Source organism: Sus scrofa, chromosome 14 (genome assembly GCF_054392235.1).
Source record: "Sus scrofa isolate SSC_HxYL_T2T_F1_AM1 chromosome 14, Sscrofa_HxYL_maternal_Yorkshire_Landrace_v2.0, whole genome shotgun sequence".
Lineage (NCBI taxonomy): Eukaryota > Metazoa > Chordata > Mammalia > Artiodactyla > Suidae > Sus > Sus scrofa.
The window spans coordinates 128,756,422-128,781,255 of record NC_139396.1 but is presented as its reverse complement, the minus strand read 5'-3'; the positions used below and the strand labels follow the sequence as shown (position 1 = coordinate 128,781,255).

The following is a 24,834-nucleotide window of genomic DNA, read 5'->3' as shown; positions in this document are numbered from 1 at the left end:
ACCGGGTCACTTTGCTGTATAGCAGGAATTGACAGAAACCTGTCAATCAACTGTAATAAAAACTTTGTAAAAATTGAATTGAAATGGAGCAACTGGGTTTTATGATCTCAAGAAGGGGGTGATGGCCCTGGTGTAGCTGGTTTCAGACACATTACCGCATTACTAAGAACCTGCATTTTCTAAAGTTACTCAGTCTCAGGTTTCTCAGACCACCGGGGCTTCTTGACACAATATCTACTAGCAGCTACTGCCTGCAACTATGGGCTCAAGGTCTCCCCTTACACCTATGCAATCATTTCAGACTCAAAACCAATCCTTCCTTAATAAATATCCTTACTTTATGCATCTTCAGTTGTAATTCTTGACAACTAACTTACATGGTTTTACATTTACAACCCTCCCCTATTTTGTAATCTGACAGAACACAATTCAAATGCTTCTTATATCTGTCTGCCTCAGATAATAGTCCTCAGTTTGGCTCAAATAAGACTGTTTTCTATCCCAGTTTTTATTACTTCCATTCATGAATAGATTCCACATATACATCATTTTACATATAGCTGACCCTTGAAAATATGGGGGTTAGGGGCACCAATTTCCTGCACAGTCAAACTCCATGCACAACGTTAGAATCAATCCTCCAAAACCACAATTTCGATCAATCAGAGGTCATACAGTATTGTAGAACATATGTACTTTAAAAAAATTTGCATCTAAAAGTGATCCCACAGTTCGAACTCATATTACTCAGGGTTTAACAGATGTACTACACACAATGGAATATTCTTCAGCTATGACAAAGAAGGAAATCCTTACATTTATAATAACATGGATGGGTCTTGAGCACATTATGCTAAGTGAAATATGCCAAAGGGAAAAAGACAAACAGTGTGTAATCTCACTTACATGTGGAATCTAAAAGAGCCAAACCTGGAGTTCCCATGTGGCTTAGAGGGTTAAGAATCCAGCGTTATCACTGCTGTAGGTTGGGTCGTGGCTGTGGTGTGGCTTTGATTCCCTGGCCCTGGTACTTCCACATGCTACAGGCAAGCCCCCACCCCCCAAAAAGCCAAACTCCTAGAAACAGAGAGTAGAAGGGTGGTTACCAGGGGCTAGGGAATATGGGAAATGGAGAGATATTGATCAAACAATACAAATTTTCAGTTAGAAGTGAAAAAAGTATAGGGGGCTAATGCACAGAGTTGTCTTTAAAGTTAACATTACTGTTAATCATATACCTGAAAGTTGCTAAGGGAATCTATTGTAAATGTTCTCCAAAGAAATGTTCATTATATGACCTGAAGGGAGTGTTAGACAATGCTATTGTGGCAATCATATTGCAATATTAAGTGTATCAAATCAACATATTTTATATCTTAAATCTACACAATGCTATATATCCATTATAGCTCGGTAAAGCTGAGGGGAAAATCCTGAGTGTAGATTACCTACTTTCAAGAAAGTCGATGGATTATTTCATCCTGGATATGCAAGTATAATTCCAGCCACAATGTAGGGAAAATGGGTGTGTCCTGCAGGAAACTGCATCTATAGTTCTTGTCCTTTAGCTGACTGTGATTTTACTGGGGTTGTATGAAAGAGTTTATCAATTATCAATAACCGATAGCAATGCAAAATCATTCTTGTCTATAAACAGGGAGTAGAAGCTCTCTATTCTTTTTTTATAATGATTTTTATTTTTCTATTATAGTTGGTTTACCATGTTCTGCTAATGTTCTACTGTACAGCAAAGTGACCCAGTCACACATGTGTACATGTATATACATTCTTTTTCTCACATCATCCTCCATCATGCTCCATCATAAGTGACTAGATAATAGTTCTCAGTGCTATACAGCAGGATCTCATTGCCCGTCCATTCCAAAGCAATACTTTGCATCTGTTAACCCCAGACTCCCAGTCCATCCCACTCCCTTCCCCTCTCCCCTGTCAACCACAAGTCTATTTTCCACGTGCATGAGTTTCCCTTCTGTGGAAAGGAAAGGGCCGTATATTAGATTCCAGATAGAAGTCACACCATATGGCATTTGTCTTTCTCCCTTTGACTTACCTCACTTAATATGAGAGTCTCTAGTTCCATCTCTGTTGATGCAAAACGCAGTATTTTGCCCTTTTCATGGCCGAGTAATATTCCACTGTGTATGTATACCACATCTTCTTAATGCAGTCATCTGTCGATGGCAAGGTCTCTGTTCTGTCCAGTAGATGTTCACATGACTGTCCTAGCTAGTTTTTCTTTGTTTGAACATTCATGTCTATAGTCCTATACATGAGTTTATACATTTTTACCCCTCTTCTCCTTTGAAGTGATAGTAGCACCTTATTACAAATAGTTGTAAATGACTTCCTCATTAATGAATTAAAAAAATATCTTTAGCTTTTTCATTTTTTCTAAAGTAGAAGAAGAAATCCAAATGGCCAACAGGTATACGAAAAGATGCTCAACATCACTAATCATGTTTTGTGCTGGTCTGTCTAGCAACAAGCATTGCTATGCTTGCACCCCAGCCTTTGTGATTCTTAAAATGACTCCAAGAAGCCCTTCAGCAATAACCATCAGGAAACGTTGAAAAATAGATGTTTATTATTTATAAGAGCTGGAAATGGGCAACACGCCTGGGGACACTCTGTAAGATTGTTAAGCAGAGAGAAATGGCTCCCAATTGGGCCTGGGCTTCTACTCTCAATGGGGTAAAATGTCAAGGCCCAGGGTTTTGAGGACCCATTGCTTGTGAATTTAAAACATATGAGAAGGAAATTAAAGCACTAGAAGAGAAACAAAATGAGCAGTGCAAACAATCATTAACTGAAATCAACCAAGAACAAAGGAGCCTCGGTCATTGGAGCTATTTATCTAGTCCTGTGGCTGGCATGTACTTGTTTGAGACTGCCATTTTTCAAAGAGATGCTGCTTTGAAATTGTTGCCTTGGCAATAAAAGATTACATCAGGCACTTGCATTACAAAAAAGAAAAATCAATATAACTGTCTGGGTTTACACTTCACATTAGAAAATGCAGATCAGAAGCAATGAGAGTTGGAGTTCCCTGGTGACCTAGTGGTTTAGATTCTGGCATTGTCACTGCTGGGCCTCACGGTCAATCCCTGGTCCAGGAATGTCTGCATGCCACAGAAATTACTTAGGTATCATCACACATGTGTTCGGATTACCATTATCAAAAAAAAGACAGAAAGAAAGTGACAATGAAGAGGTTGGAAGGAGGGAGAAAGAAAGAAAGCAGGGAAGAAAATAAAAAGTTTTGGAGAGGGAGAGGACAAACTGAACTCTTGCATACAGTTGGTAGAATGTCAAATGGTTCACTATGAAAAGCAATACAGTGGTTCCTCAAAAAATTAGAATTACCATATTGCCAAGAAATCACACTTCTGAGGGATTCATGTGATTTTTTGTTGTATTTTTCATTTATGTCTTTTTAAGGCCACATCCATGGCATATGGAAGTTCCCAGGCTAGGAGCTGAATTGGAGCAATAGCAACTCCAGGATCAAGCTGCATCTGTGACCTTTGCCACGGTTTGTGGCAATGCCAGATCCTTATCCCACTGAGTAAGGCCAGGGATGGAACTCACATCCTCATGGATGCTACTCTGGTTCTTAACCCACTGAAACACAACAGGAACTCCCACACTTCTGAGTTTTTAATCCAAAGAGCTGAATGAGGATCTCAAAGAGATATTTGCACTCCTATGCTGACAAGAGCCAAGCGATGGAAACAACCTAAATGTCCATCAGTGATTAATAATTAAGGAAAATGTGGAAGAGATCAGCCAACAGGGTAGAGCAGAGGAGCCTAAGCTCACCTGCACTAATGGACAAACCAAAAATTATAATTATTAGAGAACAACCATCAGTGAAAAAGACCAGAGCCTACCAGAAAACATCTTCTACAACTAAAGATATAAACACGGACCCACAAAGAGATGGGTCCATGAGGCAGAACCTTCAGGTCACATTTATTGTTTACTATGACCCTGGTATGGTGAAATTCCATCCACACATGTGGATGACCCACAAAGAGCAAAATAATTACAACTTCATCAGTTCTCCCCAAGGAGTGACATATCTGAGCCGCACATCAGGCTTGCCAGCCCAGTGGCTCTGAGACATGAATACAAGCCCCTAGAATGTTTGGATTTGAAGGCCAGGGAGGCTTACTTTCAATAGTCCCAGAGGGTGGAAGGAAATAAAAACTCCACTCTTAAAGGACACACATCAGTCATCACATGCTCTCTGGGATGCAGGGCACAGGCAGTAATTTGAAAGGAGCCTGGGTCAGACCTACTCACTGATATTGGAGAGACTCTTGAAAAGGCAGGAGGTATCTGGAGATCACCCTGGAAACAAAGACACCAGCCACAGCCTTTTCTCAGAGTTCCTTCTCTACATAGACACTGGTGCTGTCAAGTACCACTTTGGAATCCTCCTTCTAGCTTATTAGGATCAGGGCCTAGCCCTGCCCTTCTCAACAGCCAATGGGCACCAGCACTGGGATGCCTCAGGCCAAGCAATTCACTGAGTGTGGACACAGGCCCATCCATCAGCAAAGAGGAGGCCTGAAGGCTTTCTAAACCCCATAGCACCCATGGACACAGAGGGCCCAGGACCCTGCCTCATGACCCAGCCCCCCCACACCATTGCACAGGCACTAGGATAGGACCCTGAGGGCCCTGTAGCTGGAACCCAAGGACACAGCTCAGCACATCAGTGGCTAGGCAGTGGTCCCAGAAACTGTGCCCCTGCCCACCAGCAAGACTGCTCTAGTCTCTCAAGCCTCAGGACCAACCTTACCCACCAGCATGTAGACACCAGCTCAAGGACCTTGACAGACCCACAGCTTGCACAACAGAAATCTGGCATCTGTGCTGGGACCAGCTGAGCCCTAGCCCCACCAAACAGTGAGCTTGCCCTCGACTTTGGAACAGTCTCACACACCATAAGCAGACACAAGTCATAGGACAACCACAGCCCCAGGGCCTACGGAGACACACATGCAAACTGATAATGACAGAATTGAACATGGTCATAAGTGGAAATGGAAATCAAAAGAAAACTGGTGTACCAATATTAATATCAAACAAAATAGACTTTTAAATGAAGAACGTGATAAAAAAAAGGACATTACGTAATCATCAAGGATGAATTCAAGGAGAAAACAGAATAACTGTAAATATATATGCTCTCAACACAGGAGTGCCTAAATCCATAAGGAAAACATTAACAGACATCAATGGGGAAAATGACAATAACACACTCAAAATCAAGGACCTTAATACTTCCCCTACATCAATGGGCGGATCATCCAGACAGCATATGAAAAAGAAAACACTAGCTTTAAATGATGCATGAAACCAGATGGACTTAATAGATATATATAGAACATTCCATCCAAAAGGAGCAGAATACACATACTTTTCAAGTGTACCCAGACCATTCTCCAGGGTAGATCACATGCTAGGCCACAAAACAAGCATCAAAATTTAAGAACATGGAAATAATATCAAGCATCATTTCCTACCATAACATTGTGGGAGCAGATCGACTACAGGAAAAAACTGCAAAAAAACCCACATGAATACATGGAGGCTAAACAATATGCTACTCTACCACAAATGGATCTCTGAAGAAATCAAAGAGGATATCCAAAAAGTACCTGAAGAACGGTGAAAAAAAAAAGAGAATGACCTAAAATCTATGGGATATAAAAGGAGCAGTTCTAAGGGACAAGTTTATGGCAACACAATTTTAGCTCAGGAAACAAGAATAATCTCAAATAAACAACCTAAACTTGCCCTTAAAGGAACTCATAAAAGAAGAACAAACAAAAGCCAAAGTTAGAAGGAAAGAAGTCAGAGATCAGAGAAGAATTAAAGAGTAAGAGGCTTAAAAATAGTAGGAAAATCAAAGAAGTTAAGAGCTAATTCTTTGAAAAGATAAACAAAATAGGTAAATATTTAGCCAGATTTAGAGTTCTCATCATGCAGCAGAAACGAATCCCACTAGGAACCATGAGGTGGCAGGTTTGATCCCTGGCCTTGCTCAGTGGGTTTAGGATCCAGTATTGCCATGAGCTTTGGTGTAGATTTCAGACACAACTTGGATCTGGTGTTGCTGTGGTTGTGGTTTAGGCTGGCAGCTACAGCTCTGATTAGACCCCTAGCCTGAGAACCTCCATATGCCACGGGTACAGCCCAAAAAAACAAAAAGACCAAAAAAAATCTATGAAGACAACAATAAACATAGGGACATCTAAATGAAAGATATGCAAACCAATGTACCTTAAAAAAAGAACCCATTATTGAGAAAATTAAAGAAAGGCCTTCAAAATTGGGAAGGTATATCACATTCATTAATTGAATGACTCAACATGTCATGAAGTTACGTCTTTTCAAATTGATCTAAAGCCACCCTGATAAAAATCTCAGCAAGTTTTGGAAAATTGACAAACTGATAGATTGATCTGGAAATGTAAACGGTTAAGATTAGCCAAACCATATAAAAGAACCAGAACACATTTGGAAATCTTGTACTTCTATTTGTCAAAATCTGTTATAAAGCTTTATACACTATACTAGAAGAAACACACTATCTGTCAACCCCCATACATATGATCTTTGTGCTTTTCTCACATTGTGTTCACAGTATATTACACCCATACTGTTTAAAGGGGAGCTTCAAGACCACTGAGGTCGGTATAAGGGAAATCAATCCTACCTTGGGGATGAGGTAGTTTCTGAATTTAATATCACAAGTCACCACACAGGGCAGGTTGGTGGGGCCCAGGTCTGGATCTCGTGCACCACGGCATCCGTGTAGGGCATGTGGGTCCTGTCCTGGATGCAGGGGCTCTGGTGCCTGCCAATCACACAGTCCATCTCTTTCTGGGTCTTATCTAATAAGAGACAAGTAAGACTGATGGGAAAAAAGAAAAAGGCATACTGCATGTGCATCTCAATTTAGGATTACATGAGACATTGTGAGGGTGACTTGACATCATTATAAACATCTATTTTATGCCCACAAATGCACTAGATATACAGAGATAATTGATCTATCTATAGTGTAGATACATTAAAGTTTCCTACAAGCTGAGCTTAAGATGCAGCTACAGAGACCTCTATCTTATCATCTATGATAAAACAAAAAAAATGATGGAATGTTTCACAATATAAATAAATAGAACATAAACACAAGGAACTAAAGTTTTTGGAGGGAGGAAACCAGAAATCTAATTAATTTTATATCAAAGTCATATAGGGATTGAAAAGTTATATGTGTTTCACAGTATTTGTGCATTGTGTGTGTGCAATCTGCAATGCTATTCTCTTCATCCTCCAATTTCCAAATGCTATCACTGTCAACATTCTAGCAGTTGCCTCTGTAATTCATGATCTATTGCTAAATATTACCTCTGTTCCTACTTCTGACTTATAGGTTTTTACACAATATCTAATGTCCTGGAATGAGAGTTGAGAATTTAAATTCTATATCTTGATTTAGAATGATTTCCAAATACTGAGGTAGCTTTTCAAACTCCTAATCATAATTATTCCATTATTTGAAAACCAGAGATAACCTATCACCTCTTTTGTTCTTAGGGTGTCCCCTTACATTTGATGCATCCATCTAGTCTATTCTGAAATGCATATTTCCCAGTCCCGATAGCTAGAAACAGCCCTGACACTTTCATTCTTCTTCATGAGTTCTCAAGATTCCTGGAGTCCATGATATCCTCCCATAAGACTTCAGGCACTCGGATGAGAAAGCGAATAGAGAATGAGTAAAAATAAGTATCAAATATACGAGTCTGAAAATACCTTTTTAAAATTAACGCACAATTGGATAATTGCTCTTGAGTTTTTTTTTTTCCTGTCTTTTGTCTTTTTAGGGCCCCACCACTGGCACATAGAGATTTCCAGGCTAGGGGTCGAATTACAGCCATAGCTGCTGGCCACGGCCCCAGCCACAGCAACACGAGATCTGGCCACGTCTGCAACCTACACCACAGCTCGAGGCAACGCCAGATCCTCAACCCACGGAGCAAGGCCAGGGATTGAACTTGCATCCCCATGGATAATAGTCAGATTCGTTAACCCCTGAGCCACAAAGGGAACTCTTCTCTCGAATTCTGATGAAGCTCTGATTCCTCATCCTTTATATAGGACCAACGTATATCTCTGAAAGTTTTTGTGATTTTTCTATGGTGTTCTGAGATTTCATGAACCTGTGTCTTTGGGGTGGGTGTGTTTATTTCATTCACTCTGCTAGATATGTGAGAGAGTTTTCTACCTACATAGCAAAAGTGGGGCGTCTTTTCTCTGAAGTGTTCACTTTCTGGTGTTTTTCTCTGACTGCTGAATTTCAGGAAGTGGATGAAGAAAAGAGCTAAGAATCTCTGAACTCAGGAAATGGATTCTTATCTAACCTTTCCTCTCAGCTGTTCACCTCACTCTTTTCCGCTGTCTCTGCTCAGTGCCTCTAGGTGTAGGGCGTCTTAGGTTGATTTCTCAGAGAGTAAACCTTTCTCATTCTACTGGGCAAAGAGAGTTACTTGATAACAGGAGTTGTCAAAGGGACAACTTTGACATGCCAGGGAGCGTGACCTTTATCAGCCTCTTTCTCTCTTTACCCTCACTGAAACCTGGTACTTCCAAATCCTGCAACTTACAGGATTGTAAGGACACAGATTACTTCCTATTATTTAACTTCTTCCTCTGACATTTAAGCTACAATTTCTTCTTCTCTACTGACTTCATTATCATCATCTCTTAATATGCTCTGTGTTTCATAATCTTGTTGAATATTAGTTGCCTGTTTCTTGACCTCTTCTTCTCCAGCTTCAAAGGGCTCATTCTGGTCGTAATAGGCTACAGTTATTTCAGTGTGATCCTAACACAAGATAAGATAATGTGTATTTTAAACTGCTGTGCATGACTGTAACTCCTTATAGGTTAATTTCTCTAATAATTAGTATTTCTCTAATAACTAGTGATACTGAGCTTCTTTTCATATGTTTTGCTGTTGTTGTTGGAGGTGGTGTGTTTGGCCACCTGTATGTCCTTCTTTGGAGAAATGCCTACTTAGATCTTCTGCCCATTTTTTGATTAGGTTGTTTGCTTTCTTGATAGTGAGGTGTATGGGCTTTTTGTATATTTTGGAGATTAATCCCTTGTCAGTCTCTTCATTTGCAAAGATTTTCTCCCATTCTGTGGGTTATATTTTCCTTTTAAGGTTTCCTTTGCTGTGCAAAAACTTTTAAGTTTAACCAGGTCCTGATTAATTATATTTGTTTTCATTTTCAGTACTCTAGGAGATGGCTCTAAGAAGATATTGCTGTGGTTTCAGTCTATGTTTTCCTCTAAGAGTTTTACAGCATCTGGTCTTACATCTGGGTCCTTAACCCATTTTGAGTTTATTTTTGTGTATGGTGTTAGGAAGTCTTCTAATTTCATTCTTTTACATGTAGCTGTCCAATTTTCCCAGCACCACTTATTAAAGAGAGAGTCCTTTCTCCATTGTATATATTCTTGCTTCCTTTGTTGTAGATCAGTTGACCAAAGGTGTGTGGGTTTATTACTAGGCTTTCTATCCTGTTCCCTTGATCTATATTTCTGTTTTTGTGCCAGTATCATACTGTATTGATGAAAGCAGCTTTGTTGTATAATCTGTAGCCAAGAACCTGATTCCTCCAGCTCTATTTTTCTTTCTCAAGATTGCTTTGGCTATGTGTCTTTTGTGTTTCCATACAAATTTTATTTATTTTTTGTTCTAGTTCTGTGAAAATGCCATTGATAATTTGATAGGGATTGCATTACATCTGTAAATTGCCTTTGGTAGTTTAGTCATTTTGACAATATTGATCTCCCAATCCAAAACCATGGCATGTCTTTCCATCTGTTTGTGTCATCTTTGATCCCTTCTATAAGTGTCTTATAGTTTTGGGAGTCTAAGCTTTTTGTCTGTTTAGGTAGGTTTTTTAAGTATTTCATTAGAGAAATGCAAAACAAAATATTAAGGAGGTACCACCTTACACTGCTCAGAGTGGCCATCGTCAAAAATTCTACAAACAAAATGCCAAAAAAGGTGTGGAGAAAAGGAACCTTCTTCCACTATCGGTGGGACTGTAAATTGGTGCAACCATGATGGAAAACAGTATGGAGGTTCTTCAAAAAACTAAAAATAGAACTACCATATAATCCAGGCACCCCATTCCTGGTCATCTATCCAGAGAGAACCATAATTTGAAACATGCACACAAAGTTCACTGCACCATTATTATTAACAGCCAAGACATGGAACCAACCTCAATGTCCATGCACAGAGGAATGTATAAAGAAGCTCTGGTACATATATACAGTGGAATATGACTCAGCCATAAAAAGAATGGATATAATGCCACTTGCAATAGCACAGATAGACCTAGAGATCATCATACTAAGTGAAGTTAGACAGAGAAAGACAAACATCACATGATATCACTTATATAGGGAATCTAACATCAGGGCACAAATGAACCTATCTGCAGAACAGAAACAGACTCACAGACATTGAAGACAAACGTATGGCAACCAAAAGAGAAAGGTGGAGGGGATGGACTTGGGCTTGAGATGGCATATGAACACTGAGGTATGTGAACTGACTGGCCAGTGGGGACCTGCTGTATAGCACAGAGAACTCAATGCAATATTCTGTGATAATCTATGTGGGAAAAGAATATGAAGGAGAATGGATGTTTGTACCTGTATAACTGAATCATTTTATTGTATAGCAGAAATTACCACAACATTATAAAGCAACTACACATCAATAAAACTTTTAAAAGAGGAAATAAAGGTTAATTTCTAACAAAGGGTTCTTCGTAAAATCTAAAAATATTAAACCCACCTCCCTGACAAAATTTTTATATTGGCACTAACCACTTTTGTGGACTAATAAAATTCCTTTATACATAAATCTTAAGACAATTTCCTTTGAATCTAACCTTTTAAAGCACATACATTTTTTTAAAAAATTATCTCAGGCAGCCTCACTAAATTTCTAGGATTTTCACTTAGGCTTAAATAAAGAGAGTTTCCATTTTCTCTACCCTGGATTTAGAACACTAATTTTTCAGAATGAGGAGCATCAAAATGGCCTTTCCATAAGAAAATTAATATTCAGGCCAACTCATGCTGCTGTGCCTGCTATAAATAACCTCCCAGGAAATCCAGAGACTGCTTTATTGATTTTGCTACTGTCCACAGCGTCTTCACTCCTCTCAGTCATCCTTCCATATTATGTGAAAATGCCCCAATACTATTCCCATATTAAACTGAGAAAAAAATAAGCTGTTCAAACAGAGATTTAAATAATTCTCTAGGAGAAACAAGGTGGAAAGAACTTGCAATCTCTTTCCAACTCTAGGAGTTTGCATTGTGGCTCGAGGTTAAGAACCCAACTGGTATCCAAGAGGATGTGAATTTGATCCCTGGCCTCTCTCATTGGATTAAGGATCCAGCATGGCCATATGTTGCATATGTGGCTCAGATATTGCATTGCTGTGGCTGTGGCCAGGAGCTGCAACTCCAATTCGACCCCTAGTAAGGGAACCTCCATAATGCCGCAGTTGTGGCCTTACATAAATAAATAAATAAATAAACTTATAAATATATGTTCCTTGGCACAAAATATATAATGATGTAACTTGTAACACCAACAAAATTTAGAGTAATGAGGTGTATGGGAGCAGAGCTAACACGTGCAGTTTGAAGCTACTGTGGAATCAATTCATACTGGACTGTAATATATTTAGGATGGGAAACAATAATCTCCATTATTAACACTAAAAATTAACTTAAAAATAAGTAAACATTTGAAGAAGGAATTAAAAATATTCCACCTAAAAAAATCAAATAATATTAGATCTATACTTGAGGAATTAAGAAAAAAATCATAAAATGCATTACAGTAAAAAAAAACAGCAGATATAAATCCTTCAATATAAGTTATCACTTTACTTGACTGAAATTCACAACTTAAAACAAATAATGAAATAACGCTTTTTTTTTTTTTTTTTTTTTTTTTTTTGCTTTTTAGGGCCCTACCTGTGACATATGGAAGTTCATAGGCTAAGGTTCAAATCAGAGCTATAGCTGCTGATCTACACCACAGATACAGCAACAGAGGATCTGAGCCACATCTGCCACCTAGACTACAACTCACAGCAATGCTGGATCCTTAACCCACTGAGTGAGGCCAGGGATCGAACCCACATTCTCATAGATGCTAATCAGATTTGTTTCTTTTGTTCCACAATGGGAATGGCTGAAAGAACAAAAATTTAAAATATGGTTTAAATATTTTATTACCTATCTATAATATATCCATACATGTGTAGAGTATCATTCAGCCTTACCAAAGAAGGAGATCCTGGCACTTGTAATAACATGGATGGACCTTGAAGTAATTCCTCTTGAAATAGATAAGACACAGAAAGACAAGCACCATATGATCAATTTTATATGTGATATATTAAAAAAAATCTGATCTTGGAGTTTCTGCTGTGGCTCAGTGGGTTACATACCCAAATAGTCTCCATGAGGATGCAAATTCAATACCTGGCCTTGCTCAGTGGGTTAAGGATCTGGCATTGCCGTGAGCTGTGGTGTAGCTTGCAGACATGGCTCAGATCCCATGTGTCTGTGGCTGTGGCTGTGGCATAGGCTCGCAGCTACAGCTCCAATTCAAACTCTAAGCTGGAAACTTCCATATGCCACAGGTGGGCCCTAAAAAGAAAAATGAAAATCTGATCTCATAAATACAGAGAACACACTGCTGGCTGGCTGCCACAGGTGGAGGGTGGTCAAAATGAATGAAGGAAATCAAAAGGTACAAACTTCCAGTTATGAAATAATTAAGTCCTGGGGATGTAGTCTATAACATGATCACTAGACTTTAAAAACTTGTATTGTATACTTGCAAGCTTCTAAGAGAGTAAATCCTAAAAGTTCCCATTACAAGAAAACTGATAACCATGTGTTATAATGCACGTTAACTACACTTACTGTGGTACTCATTATTGAGGCATATACTGAATCATTATGTTGTACATCCATAATTAGTATTTTTTTTCATTTTATGGCCACACCTCCACACATGGAAGTTCCAGGGCCAGGGGTCAAATCGGAGACCTGGCTGCAAGTGTATACCACGGCTATGGCAACATTGGATCAGATCCGCATCCACATTGCAGCAATGCTGGAGCCTCAGCCCACTGAGCAAGGCCAGGGATCATACCCACACCCTCACAGAGACAATACTGGGTCCTCAGCTTGCTGAGCCACGAGAAAAACTCCTGTACTTAATACATTTTATGTCCATTATTTTCAATTTAAAAAACTGTATGTTGTCTACAAGAGACCCACTTAAGACTGAAAGATACAAATATGTTAATGAGAAAGAAAGAAAAAGATTTTGCAGGAAATGAGTAGTAAAATGAAGTAGGAATGATTATACTACTGCTAAGAAAATGTGAGATTTTAATCAAAAATAGTTTAAAGGAACAAATAAGAATGGGATGTTTTATATTGGAGTTAAAAAGGTGAATTCTTTAAGACGCTATAGCAGTATACATGTATATGCACCAAGCAACACAGCTTCTTATGAAGAAAACACCGAAAGAAGTGCAAGGATAAATGGAGAGTTCTACAGTAATAGTGGGAGATGGATTTAGTATTACATTGGACACAGGTGAAGAAAGACTCTGAAGTTTGAGGCTATTTTGATAGAAACCTCCAAAACAAAGAGAAGAAAGATTTGTAAAAGAGAGAAAGAAAAAGGCATATTCAAGGCCTAGGGGACAGGTTCAAAATGTTTAACATACTCATAGTGGGACTACCAAAAGGAGAAAAACAGAGAACAAGAAATATAAGAAATATGTGAAACAATAATGACTGGGAATTACCCCCAAATTAATATCATATGCCACACCACAGATCAAAGAAATTCAAAGAACACTCATCTAAATAAATGCCAAAAAAACAAAAAAAAAAAGGAAACCTTACTCCAGGCATACATTTTTAAACTACCAAAACATCAAAGGTAAATTAAAAATTCTGGAGAAGTCAAAGGTAAAAAGCAACTTCCTTATCAAGGAACAAAGATAAGAATTATTCTGACTTTCCCTCACATACCTTGCAAGCAAGAAGTGAGTGGAGTGAAATATTTAAAGTGTTGAGAGACAGAAAAAAAACCCACCAACCGAGATTTTGCATCCTGCAAACTGAAGCTTCAAAATAAAAGAGTAATGAAGACATTCTCAGAAAAAAAAAAAGCAAACTAAGCGTATCTGTTACCAGTAGGACTGCCCTGCAAGAAGTCTCAACAGAAAGTCTTGCAAATGAAGGAAAATCATACAGTTGAGAAACATATCTACATAGAGTAATGAAGAATTACAAAGAAAGAGTGAGTGAAGTTTAATTTGATGTTTTTATTTTCCTTACTCATTGATTTAACAGCTAAAATTTGTTCATATGAATAACAATGTATTTAATTAGGCAATGCTTATGAATATATCATACATAAATGCATATTTTTGGAGTTCCCATCATGGCGCAGCAGAAACGAATCCAACTAGGAACCATGGGGTTGCGGGTTTGATCTCTGGTCTCGCTCAGTGGGTTAAGGCTCTGGCGTTGCTGTCAGCTCTGGTGTAGATTTTAGATGTGGCTCAGATCTGGTGTTGCTGTGGCTGTGGCTGTGGCTGTGGCATAGACCAGTAGCTGTAGCTCTGATTAGACTCCTCGCCTGGGAACATCCATATGCCATGGGTGAGGCCCTAAAAAGCAAAAAAGCAAAAAAGAAACTCAGAATTGGCAACAGATTCTTATATTCAACACCAAAGTAACAAATATATATATATATTTCCCTTTGATATATATACATATATACATATGAGATTTCATAAAAATTAAAATGTTTGTTAAAAAAATGACAATCAAAGATATGAAATGACAACTGAAGTGTTTGGAAAGAAATATTTGCATTCCATACATATATAAGGGGATGATGCCATAAAAATCAATCTTCGCAGCTCAAAACAAAGACAAGGAGCCCAGTTTCAAAAGGGCAAAGGAAGTGAGTAACATTTCTGCAAAGAAGATATAAAAATGGGTACCAGCACATGAAAATACATTCATTATTGTTCATTAAGATAACAAAATTATAGCCACAATGAGATACCACTTCACATTCCCTATGCAAGCCCTAGTCATTACAAGAATTAGAAATGAAACAGTGGCAATTATGTGGGAAATTGACATTGCTCATGTGAAAATAAATGCTGCAGTCACTGTGGAAATGTTTGGTTGTTCCTCAAAATGTTAGACATAAAATTATCATATGTCTCATAAATTCCACTCTGAGGAATATACTCAACATTAATGAAAATATGTCCATGAAGAAACTTGTTCACAAATATTTGTAGCAACATCATTCTTAAGACCCAAAGAGAAACAGCACAAATGTCCGCCAGCACATGAAGGCTTAAAAAATTTTGGCATCGATAAAAAATTGAATATTATTCAGCCATAACAGAAAAAACATAGTACTGATATATACTAAAGCTTAGACAATCCTACAAAACATTATATGGGGTGAAAAAAAGCCAGAAACAAAAGGCACAAATCTATGAGTCCTTTTATATGATATATCCATAACAAGTAAATCCATAGACATAAAATAGTTTACAGGTTAACACATGATGGGATAGAGGGAATGGAGTGTGATCATTTAATGGCTATGGCACCTTACTGCAAAGTGATGGGAAAACTTTGAAATAAGTGGGTTAGAGATCACACAACCTTGTGTCTGCACTAAGTACCACTAAGTGTACACTATTGTACAGTGTACCATTTTAAGGTTGACTGCATATTATGTGAATTTAATCTCAATTTTACAAACATTACTTCATAAACTGATCTACAAATTTCATGTGATCCCCATCAAACTCACCAATGATTTCTTTGCCGAAATTGATGAGTTTATCCTCAAATTTATCTGGAAATTCAGGGATACAGAAAACTCAAAACAATCTTTAAGAAATGACAAAAAAATTGGAAGACTCAAACTTCTCCATTTTAAGACTAAATACGAAGCTAGAAATTAAGACTATCAGATGATGTGCTACTGGGATAAGGACTGAGGTATAGATGATTGGAATAGACTTGAGATCACACAAATAAATCCTCCCACATTATGAGTCAACTGAATTTTTATAAAGGTGCCAAGATGATTCATGTGGGAATAAAACTGTTTTCAGCAAATGGTGCAGGATTCACGCTCACAGGCAAGTAACTCCAACTCTGTGTCTATGCCAGTTCATTTTACTTTATACTCAACAAGCAGGAGTTCCCGTCATGTTATATTGAAAATGAATCAAACTAGGAGCCATGAGGTTACAGGTTCAGATCCCTGGCCTTGCTCAGTGGGTTAAGGATCCAGCGTTGCCGTGACCTGTGGTATAAGTCGCAGACGGGGCTCGGATCTGGCATTGCTGTGGCTCTGGCATAGGCTGGTAGCAACAGCTCCAATTAGACCCCTAGCCTGGGAACCTCCATATGTTGTGGGTGTTGCCCTAAAAAGTCAAAAAAAAAAAAAAAACATACACACACAAAAGAACAACAAACAATTTAAATACACCATTACAATATACATATGAAACACACTGTCTTTGAGATAACAAGTAAGGATGATGTTAGAAACTTTAAATCTCTCTCCACAAAATTCCTTAACAACAAAATGTTCCACACATATAAAATCAACACGCTACTTTTACCTTAATCTTAATAGACCATTTTAACCTAGCTTGTTAAATAATTTTCCTTTTAAATACTCAATTCATACCCACTGCCTTTTCTTGTACTCTTTCCAACCAAGGCACCTGCTGATTTGAAGAGTGAATGATGAAAACATTTAAGAGGCCACTGTCATAGCATTTAATTACTAATATTTTCAATGCTGAATATCATTTGTCTACTAAGTCTGAAGAAAATTAAGCACAGAGACAAAAAGAAAGAGAACACAGCAATATGGATGCAACCAGAGATTCTCCTACTAAGTGAAGTAAGTCAGAAAGAGAAAGACAAATACCACATGATATCACTCATCTATGGAATCTAAAATATGGCGAAAATGAACCTATCTACAAAATGGAAAGAGACCCACAGACATAGAGAACAGACTTGTGGTTGCCAAGGGGGAGTGAGGAAGGAGTGGGATGGACTGGGAGGTTGGGGTTAGCAGATGCAAACTATTACATTTAGAATGGATAAAACAATGAGATCCTACTGTACACATAGCACAAGGAACTCTATTCAATCTTTTTTTAAGTACAGTGAAGAGTGACATCAGAAAGATGCTATAATAGGAAGTTCCAGCCTTCTTCCCCCATAGAAACACTTGTTTAGAAATGATGTACAGACTAAAATGTCTTCATGAGATTGCCAGAATCCAATTAAACAGTCATAGGACCATAGGCAAGCACAAAACAGAAAACAGATAAAATAAAACTGATATTAAGTGCAATTGTACCAGACCTGAATCAGCACCTCCCACAAGCTGGAACAACTCTATATTAGAAAAACATGTCTTATAAACCTTTGATTCATGAACAATATGGGTAAAGGGCACCAACTTCCTGCACAGTCAAAATTCCATGCACAACTTCACAGCCAGTCTTCATGTCCACAATTTTGCATGTGAGGATTCACTCCACCAAAGATCATGTAGTGCTGTAGTACATATTTATTTTTAAAACTCTGCATATAAGTGGACTCACACAGTTCAAATCCCTGCTGTTCAAGGTTCAACCATACATATACATACAAAAAATACCATATGATTTTACTTATATGTGGAATCTAAAAAAGCCAAACTCAGAGAAACAAAGAGTAGAAGGGGAGCCTCCTGAGAGTGTGCGTGGGGCTAATGGGGAGATATTGGTCAAAGAGTACAAACGTCAAGTTAGAAGATGACAACGTTCTGGGGAGCTAACATACAGAATTGAGATTACATTTAACTTTACTGTATCATAAACCTGCAAGCTGCTAAGGGAGTAGATCTTAAATGTTTTCCAAAGAAATAGAAATTATGTGACCTGTTTGAGCTGCCAAACACGGATATGATGGCAATCATAAGATAATATCTGAGCATATCAAATCAATATATTGTATATCTTAAACATAGACAATGTTACATACCATATTGATCTCAATAAAGCTGAAGGGAAAATATTGAGGATAGATCACATCATTTCAAGAAAGTTTTTTTTTAATTGGATATGTAGATGTAGTTACAGCAACAGTGTAGGGAAAATATGTGCTCCAGTAGAAAACTATGCATTGTCTATAGCCTATGTTTGTGCTTTATCTGATTGTGATTACATTGGAGCAATCTGAAATAATTTAGAAATTATCAATACCTGATAGCAATGCAAAATAATTCTCATCTATATACATGGACAGGAATTATATTGTTCTGTCCAGTGGAAGCTAAGCTGATGTTCCCAGCTTGTTTTGCCTTCATGTGCACACACATATCAACATTCCTCTAGTCTAAGTTTTATATCCTTCTCCTCTCAACTGACAGTAACACCTTATTACAACCAAGACAACAGATTTCCTCATTAATGAGTTAAGTAATATCTTTATCTTGTGTTCATTTAAGAAAAGAAGAAGAAATAAAAATGATCAATAGGTACATGAGAAGATGCTCTATGCACTAATTAGGTTTTACCCTAGTCTCAGCCTATCGATAACCATTGGTATGGTTGGAACAGACCTTGTGATTTTTACGACTGCAAAAAGCTTTAGGAAAAAACCATCAGGAAACTGTGAAAAATAGAACTTTATTACCTACAGGACCTGGAAGTTACCAGCACACCTGGGGACACATTGAGAGATTGTAGGTGGAAGAAGAGAGAGAGACCATCTGCATGTGGACCTGGAGTTCTGCCCTCATTGGGGTAAAGAGTGGGGGCACAGGGCTTTGAGAGCACACTACTGGTGTTTAAAACATAAATAGAAGGGTATTCTATGCTCCTGGACTGGAAGAATTAACAGTGTTAAAATGGCCATTCTACCCAAAGCAAAAAGATTTAATGTGATTCCTATCAAATTACCCATGACATTTTTCACAGAAATAGAACAAACAAACCAAAAGTTTACATGGAACCATAAAAGATCCAGAATTGGCAAAGCAATCCTGAGGGAAAAAAAAAAAAAAAAAAAAAAAAAAAAAAAAAAAAAAAAAAACAAGCAGCACTCTCCCAGACTTCGGACAATATTACAAAGCTATAGTAATCAAGACTGTGTGGTACTGGTAACAAAACAGATATACAGACCAATGGAACAGATTAGAGAACCCAGAAATTAACCCAGATACCTATGGTCAATTATTCTCCAACAAAGTAGGAAAGAATATTAAAATGGGGAAAAGACAGTCTCTTCAGCCAGTGGTGCTGGGAAAACCGGACAGATGCAAGCAAGTAAGTCAATGAAACTGGAACACCGCCTCACACCATGCACAAAAACAAACTCAAAATGGCTTAAAGACTTAAAAATGACACAAGATACCATCAAATTCTAGAAGAGAACATAAGCAAAACATTCTCTGACATCAACCATACAAATGTTTTCTTAGGTCAGTCTCCCAAAGCAATAGAATTAAAAGCAAAAATAAACCAATGGGACCCATTTAAACTTAAAATCTTTTGCACAGCAAAGTAAGCCACTAAAAAAACCCAAAAAGACAACCTACAGAATGGGTGAAAATAGCTGCAAATGATGCAATGGACAAGGGCTTTACCTCCAAAATATAACAACAACTCATACAACTCAACAGCAAAACAACAAAGAACTCAATTGAAAAAAGCACAGAAGACCTGAATAGACTTTTCTCCAAAGAACACATATGGATGGCAAACAGGAACATGAAAAAATGCTCATCCCTAATTATTATAGAAATGCAAATCAAAACTACAGGGAGGAGTTCCTGATGTGGTGCAGCAGAAACAAATCCGACTAGAAAACATGGGGGTGTGGGTTCGATCCCTGGCCTTGCTCAGTGGGTTAAGGATCTGGCGTTGCCATAGGCTGTGGTGTAGGTCACAGATGTGGCTCAGATCCTGCATTTTTGGGGCTGTGGTGTAGGCTGGCAGCTGTAACTCCGATTAGATCCCTAGCCTGGGAAACTCCATTTGCCACAGGCACAGCCCTAAAAAGCAAAACAAACAATCAAACGAATAAAAAAACTACAGTGAGGTACCACATCACATCTGTCACAGAGGCTATCATTAGTAAGTCTACACATAGCAAATGCTGGAAACAGTGTGGAGTAAAGGGAACCCTCCTGCACTGTTAGTATGAATGTAAATTGGTATGACTGCTACGGAAAACAGTATGGAAGTTCCTTGGAAAATGAAATACAAACTATCATATAATCCAGCAATCCCACTCCTGGGCATATATACAGACAAAGCTTTCACTAAAAAAGATACATGCACCCACATGTTTATTTCAGCACTATTCACAACAGCAAGACATGGAAACAACCTAAATGTCCATCGACACACGAATGGATGCAGAAGATGTGGTATGTATACATAATGGACTACTACTCAGCCATAAAGAAGAACAAAATAATGCCATCTGCAGCAACATGGATGGAACTAGAGACTCTCATACTATGTGAAGTAAGTCACAAAGACAATGACAGATACCATAATGATACCGCTTATGCGTGGAATCTAAAATATGCCAGAGGTGAACTTATCTATGGAGGAGAAACAGACTCACAGACATAGAGAACAGACTTGTGGTTGCCAAGGGTAAAGGGGGAGGGAGTGGGATGGACTGAGAGTTTGGGGTTAATTGATGCAAACTATTACATTTAGAATAGATGGGCAATGTGATCCTACTATACAGCATAGGGAACTGTGTCCAATCTCTTGCAATAGAAATTAATGGGGAATGATATGAGAAAAAAATGTGTATATATATTTTGGGTCACTTTGTTGTACAGCAGAATATGATACCACAGTATAAATCAACTATACTTTAATAAAAAATTAAAAAGTAGAAAAAATTAAAAAGTAGAAAAACATAAAAATTAAAAAGTACAAAGGACAAGAAGAAGAAAAATATAAGTAATCAATAACCAAAATCAACCAAGAACAATGGAGGCTCAATGGGGGGAACTCTGTAGTCATGTGGCTGTCTTGTGTTCATTTGATAGCCATATCTGAAGGGGATGCATTTTGAATTTGGAATCAATGCCTTGGCAATCATAGCCTGAATCAGGTGCTTACATTGCAAAAATCAAACCAAAAATACAAATGTCTGTATTTATCCTTCACATTAAAAAATGCAAATCAAAAGCAAAGAGGTATCACCTCACATCTACTAGGATGGTCATTGTCAAAATGAAAGAGGGAAGGAAGGAGAGAAAAAAGGAAGGAAAGATAGAAGGAAGGAAGGAGGGAGAAAGGAAGGAAGGAAGAAAATAATACATACTGATGAGGGAGTTGAGAAATTGAATTCAACTGTATTGTACATAGTTAATAGAATGTCATATGATTTAATAAGACAAGCAGTGCGGACATTCCTCAAACAATAAAGACAGAATTAAATTATTACCCAGCAATCCTACTTCTGAGTGTTGACCCAAAAGTGCTGAATCAGGATCTCAAAGAGATATCAGTATTCCCACATTAACAATAACCAAGAGGTGGAAACATCCTAAATGTCTATTAACAATTACGGAAAAAGAAACATGAGAGGAGACTGGCAAAGACAGCAAAGCGGGAATACCTTATTGCCTTGCATGGGCACACCAAAATAACAATTATTTACAGAACAACCATCAGTGAAAAAGACCAGAACCTACCAGAAAAGATCTTTAGCAACCAAAGATATAAAGAAAGAACAACAAAGAGACTGCGAGGAGCAGAGTTATGGTAGAGTGAAGTCTACCACACCCCCAGGTAGACAACCCACAAGCAGGACAATAATTACAATTGCAGAGGTTGTCTCCAAGCAGTGAGATGTCTGAACCCCCTATAGGGCTCCCCAGCATGATGGTCCTGCAACAGGGGGACGTGCCTCCAGAATGTTTGGCTGTGAAGGCCAGGAGGGCTTATTTTCAGTAGTTCAAGATGATTGAGGGAAATAGAAATAGAGACTCCACCCATGAAGGACACAGACAAAATTTCAATTCTCTGGGATGCAGGGCATAAGCAGTAATTTGAAAGGAGCCTGGGTCAGACAGACTTGCTAATGCCTCTCCCCAAAAGGCAGGAGGAAACTGGAGCTCCTCCTGTTTTTCAGCCATTTGGGGAGTTCATGTGAATGCTGGTGCAGCCAAGTCCTTCTGTGATTAGCATCAGCACCCAGCCCCCTCCATCCACCCAACAACCAGTACTCAGATACCTAAAGTGAAGCAACTAACCAAGTGGGGACAGAGCCCTACCCACCAGCAGACAGGCTGCCTTAAGAGCCTATGACCTCACAGGCACTCCTGTATACAGCCCTGCCACCAGAGGGCCCAGGACCCAGTTCCAAACAGCAGTGCAAGGCACTAGATGCAGGACCCTCAGGGCCCTGCAGCCAAGGAACTAAGGACTCAGCTCAACACACCCCTCCAAGAATCCCCAGCCCTGCCCACCAGCAACCCTGCTCTAGTCTCAGGACAAGCCTCACCCACCAGAAAGTGGATAAGAGCTGAAGAACAGTGACAGCCTACACAGACCCAGTCCATCTATCAGTAGACCAGCAAGCCTGCTTATCCTTGGTGTCAGCCTATATATCATCAGTGGACCTCAGTCACAGAATAACCAGAGGCCCACAGCCCTGAGATGCAGCCCATCCATCAGCAGGCCAGCACCAATCCTGAGACCCACTAGGCCTCAACCCTTTCTACCAGTTGGCCTACTCTAGGCTCAGGACCAGCCTCATCCACCAGTGGGAAGACACCAGCACCAAGACTGTGATAGCCCTGCGGACTACACACCCAACCCATCTACCTGAAGGCCAGCAGGTAGACACAAGGGATTGGTGAGCCCAGCCCCACATGCCAGCAGGCCAACACAAGCTTCAGGACACCTAGAACCCAGAGCCTCTTGTGTCAGGAACCAGCCCCACATACAAGCAATCCCATAAGAGCTCTGGGATCCCTGGGTCCTATAGACAGACCCCAGGACCTGCCTCTGCCTCCCAGTGGAACAGAACTTGCCCTAGAACCTGCCTTCGCATTCTTAGATCAGTCCCAGGATCTCTTAAAGCCTGACTCTGTCCACCAGTGAACCAGTACTATCCCTGAAATGCCTCAGCATTCCACAATCAACCACTTCATGACTCAGCCTGGCCAACCAGTGACTGGCAGCCTCTGCACAGGGTGGCTACAGGCAACCAACCTGACCAACCTGACCAGGGCCAACCAAGACTACCCAGTTGCCCACACCAGTCAGCCCACCACAACAACAGGAACAACACAGCCCACATAGGGGTAACTACTGAGACATACAGCTCTAGTGATGAGAGGGCAGTGTGTTGCTGGGATACACTGGATGTCTCCTACAAAAGGCCATTTCTCCAAAGTCAAGAAATACATAAAATCTACCAGATAAATAGTCATAGAAGCAACAGGGTAGGAAAAATAAGGCCAGAGAAGACCATGCTCCAAATGATGGAAAAAGAAAACCACAGAGGAGGAACTAAGTGAAGAAGAGATAAGTCATCCAACCAAGAACAAGTTCAGGGTAGTGATCATAAAGATGATCAAAGAACTTGGGCAAAGCATGGATACATGGAGCAAGAAGTTAGTAGTTTTTAACAGAGTTGGAAAATATAAAGAACAACAAAACAGATATGAAGACTATAATAACTGACATTAAAAAAAAACTAGAAGGAAGCATGAGTAGCCTAAATGAAAGAGAGGAACACGTCAGTGAGCTGGAAGACAGAGTGGTGGAAACTACTGACAACAAACAGAAAAAAGAAGAAAAAGAAATGAGGATAGTTTAAGAGACCTCTGACACCAACAATCATACTAACATTCATATTACAGTTGTCCCGGAAGGCGAAGAGCAAAGTAAAGGAGCAGAATACATATTTGAAGACACAGGAGCTGAAAAATTACCTCTTCTGGGATCAGTAACAGGCATCCAAGTGCAGGAAGCATAGGTAGCTCCAAACTTGTCAAACTAAAGAGGAACAAAGCAAGATACATTGTTGTTAAAATGTCAGAAAAAGATTAAAGAGAGAAAATTAAGTGCAGCAAGGGAAAAGTAACAAGTTACACAGGAGGGAACTCCCCTAAGGCTACTGGCTGACTTTCCAACAGAAACTCTTCAGGGCATAAGAGAGAGGCATGATATGTTTACAGCGATGGAAAGGCCAATCCAACAACCAATAATCCTCTACCCAGCGAGGCTCTCATTCAGAACTGAGGGAGAGATCAACAATTTTACAGACAAGCAAAGAGAAAAGAACTCGGCACCATCTAACTACCTTCACAAGAAATGTTAAAGAGACTTCTCTAAGGCAAAAGGAGACGCCAAAACTTGAACAGGAAAATTACAATGGAAAAAGTGCAACAGTCAAGGCAAATACACAATAAAGATATTTTTTAAATAGTGCTTCATTTAAAGAGAAATCATAATTTATGAAAACTACAATAAGATATCACTAAATGGTTAAAACCATGGGCGTCATTACCATTTCCCAGAACTGTAGGCATGAGCCCTGGAAGTAACTCTCAGACAT

At 39.0% G+C, this 24,834-nt stretch overlaps 1 pseudogene; it reads right to left on the bottom strand.

Annotated features, from left to right (window-relative positions):
• LOC110256856 (cytochrome P450 2C19-like) overlaps nucleotides 1-24,834 on the bottom strand; it is a 50,834-nt pseudogene that overhangs the window by 17,307 nt on the left and 8,693 nt on the right.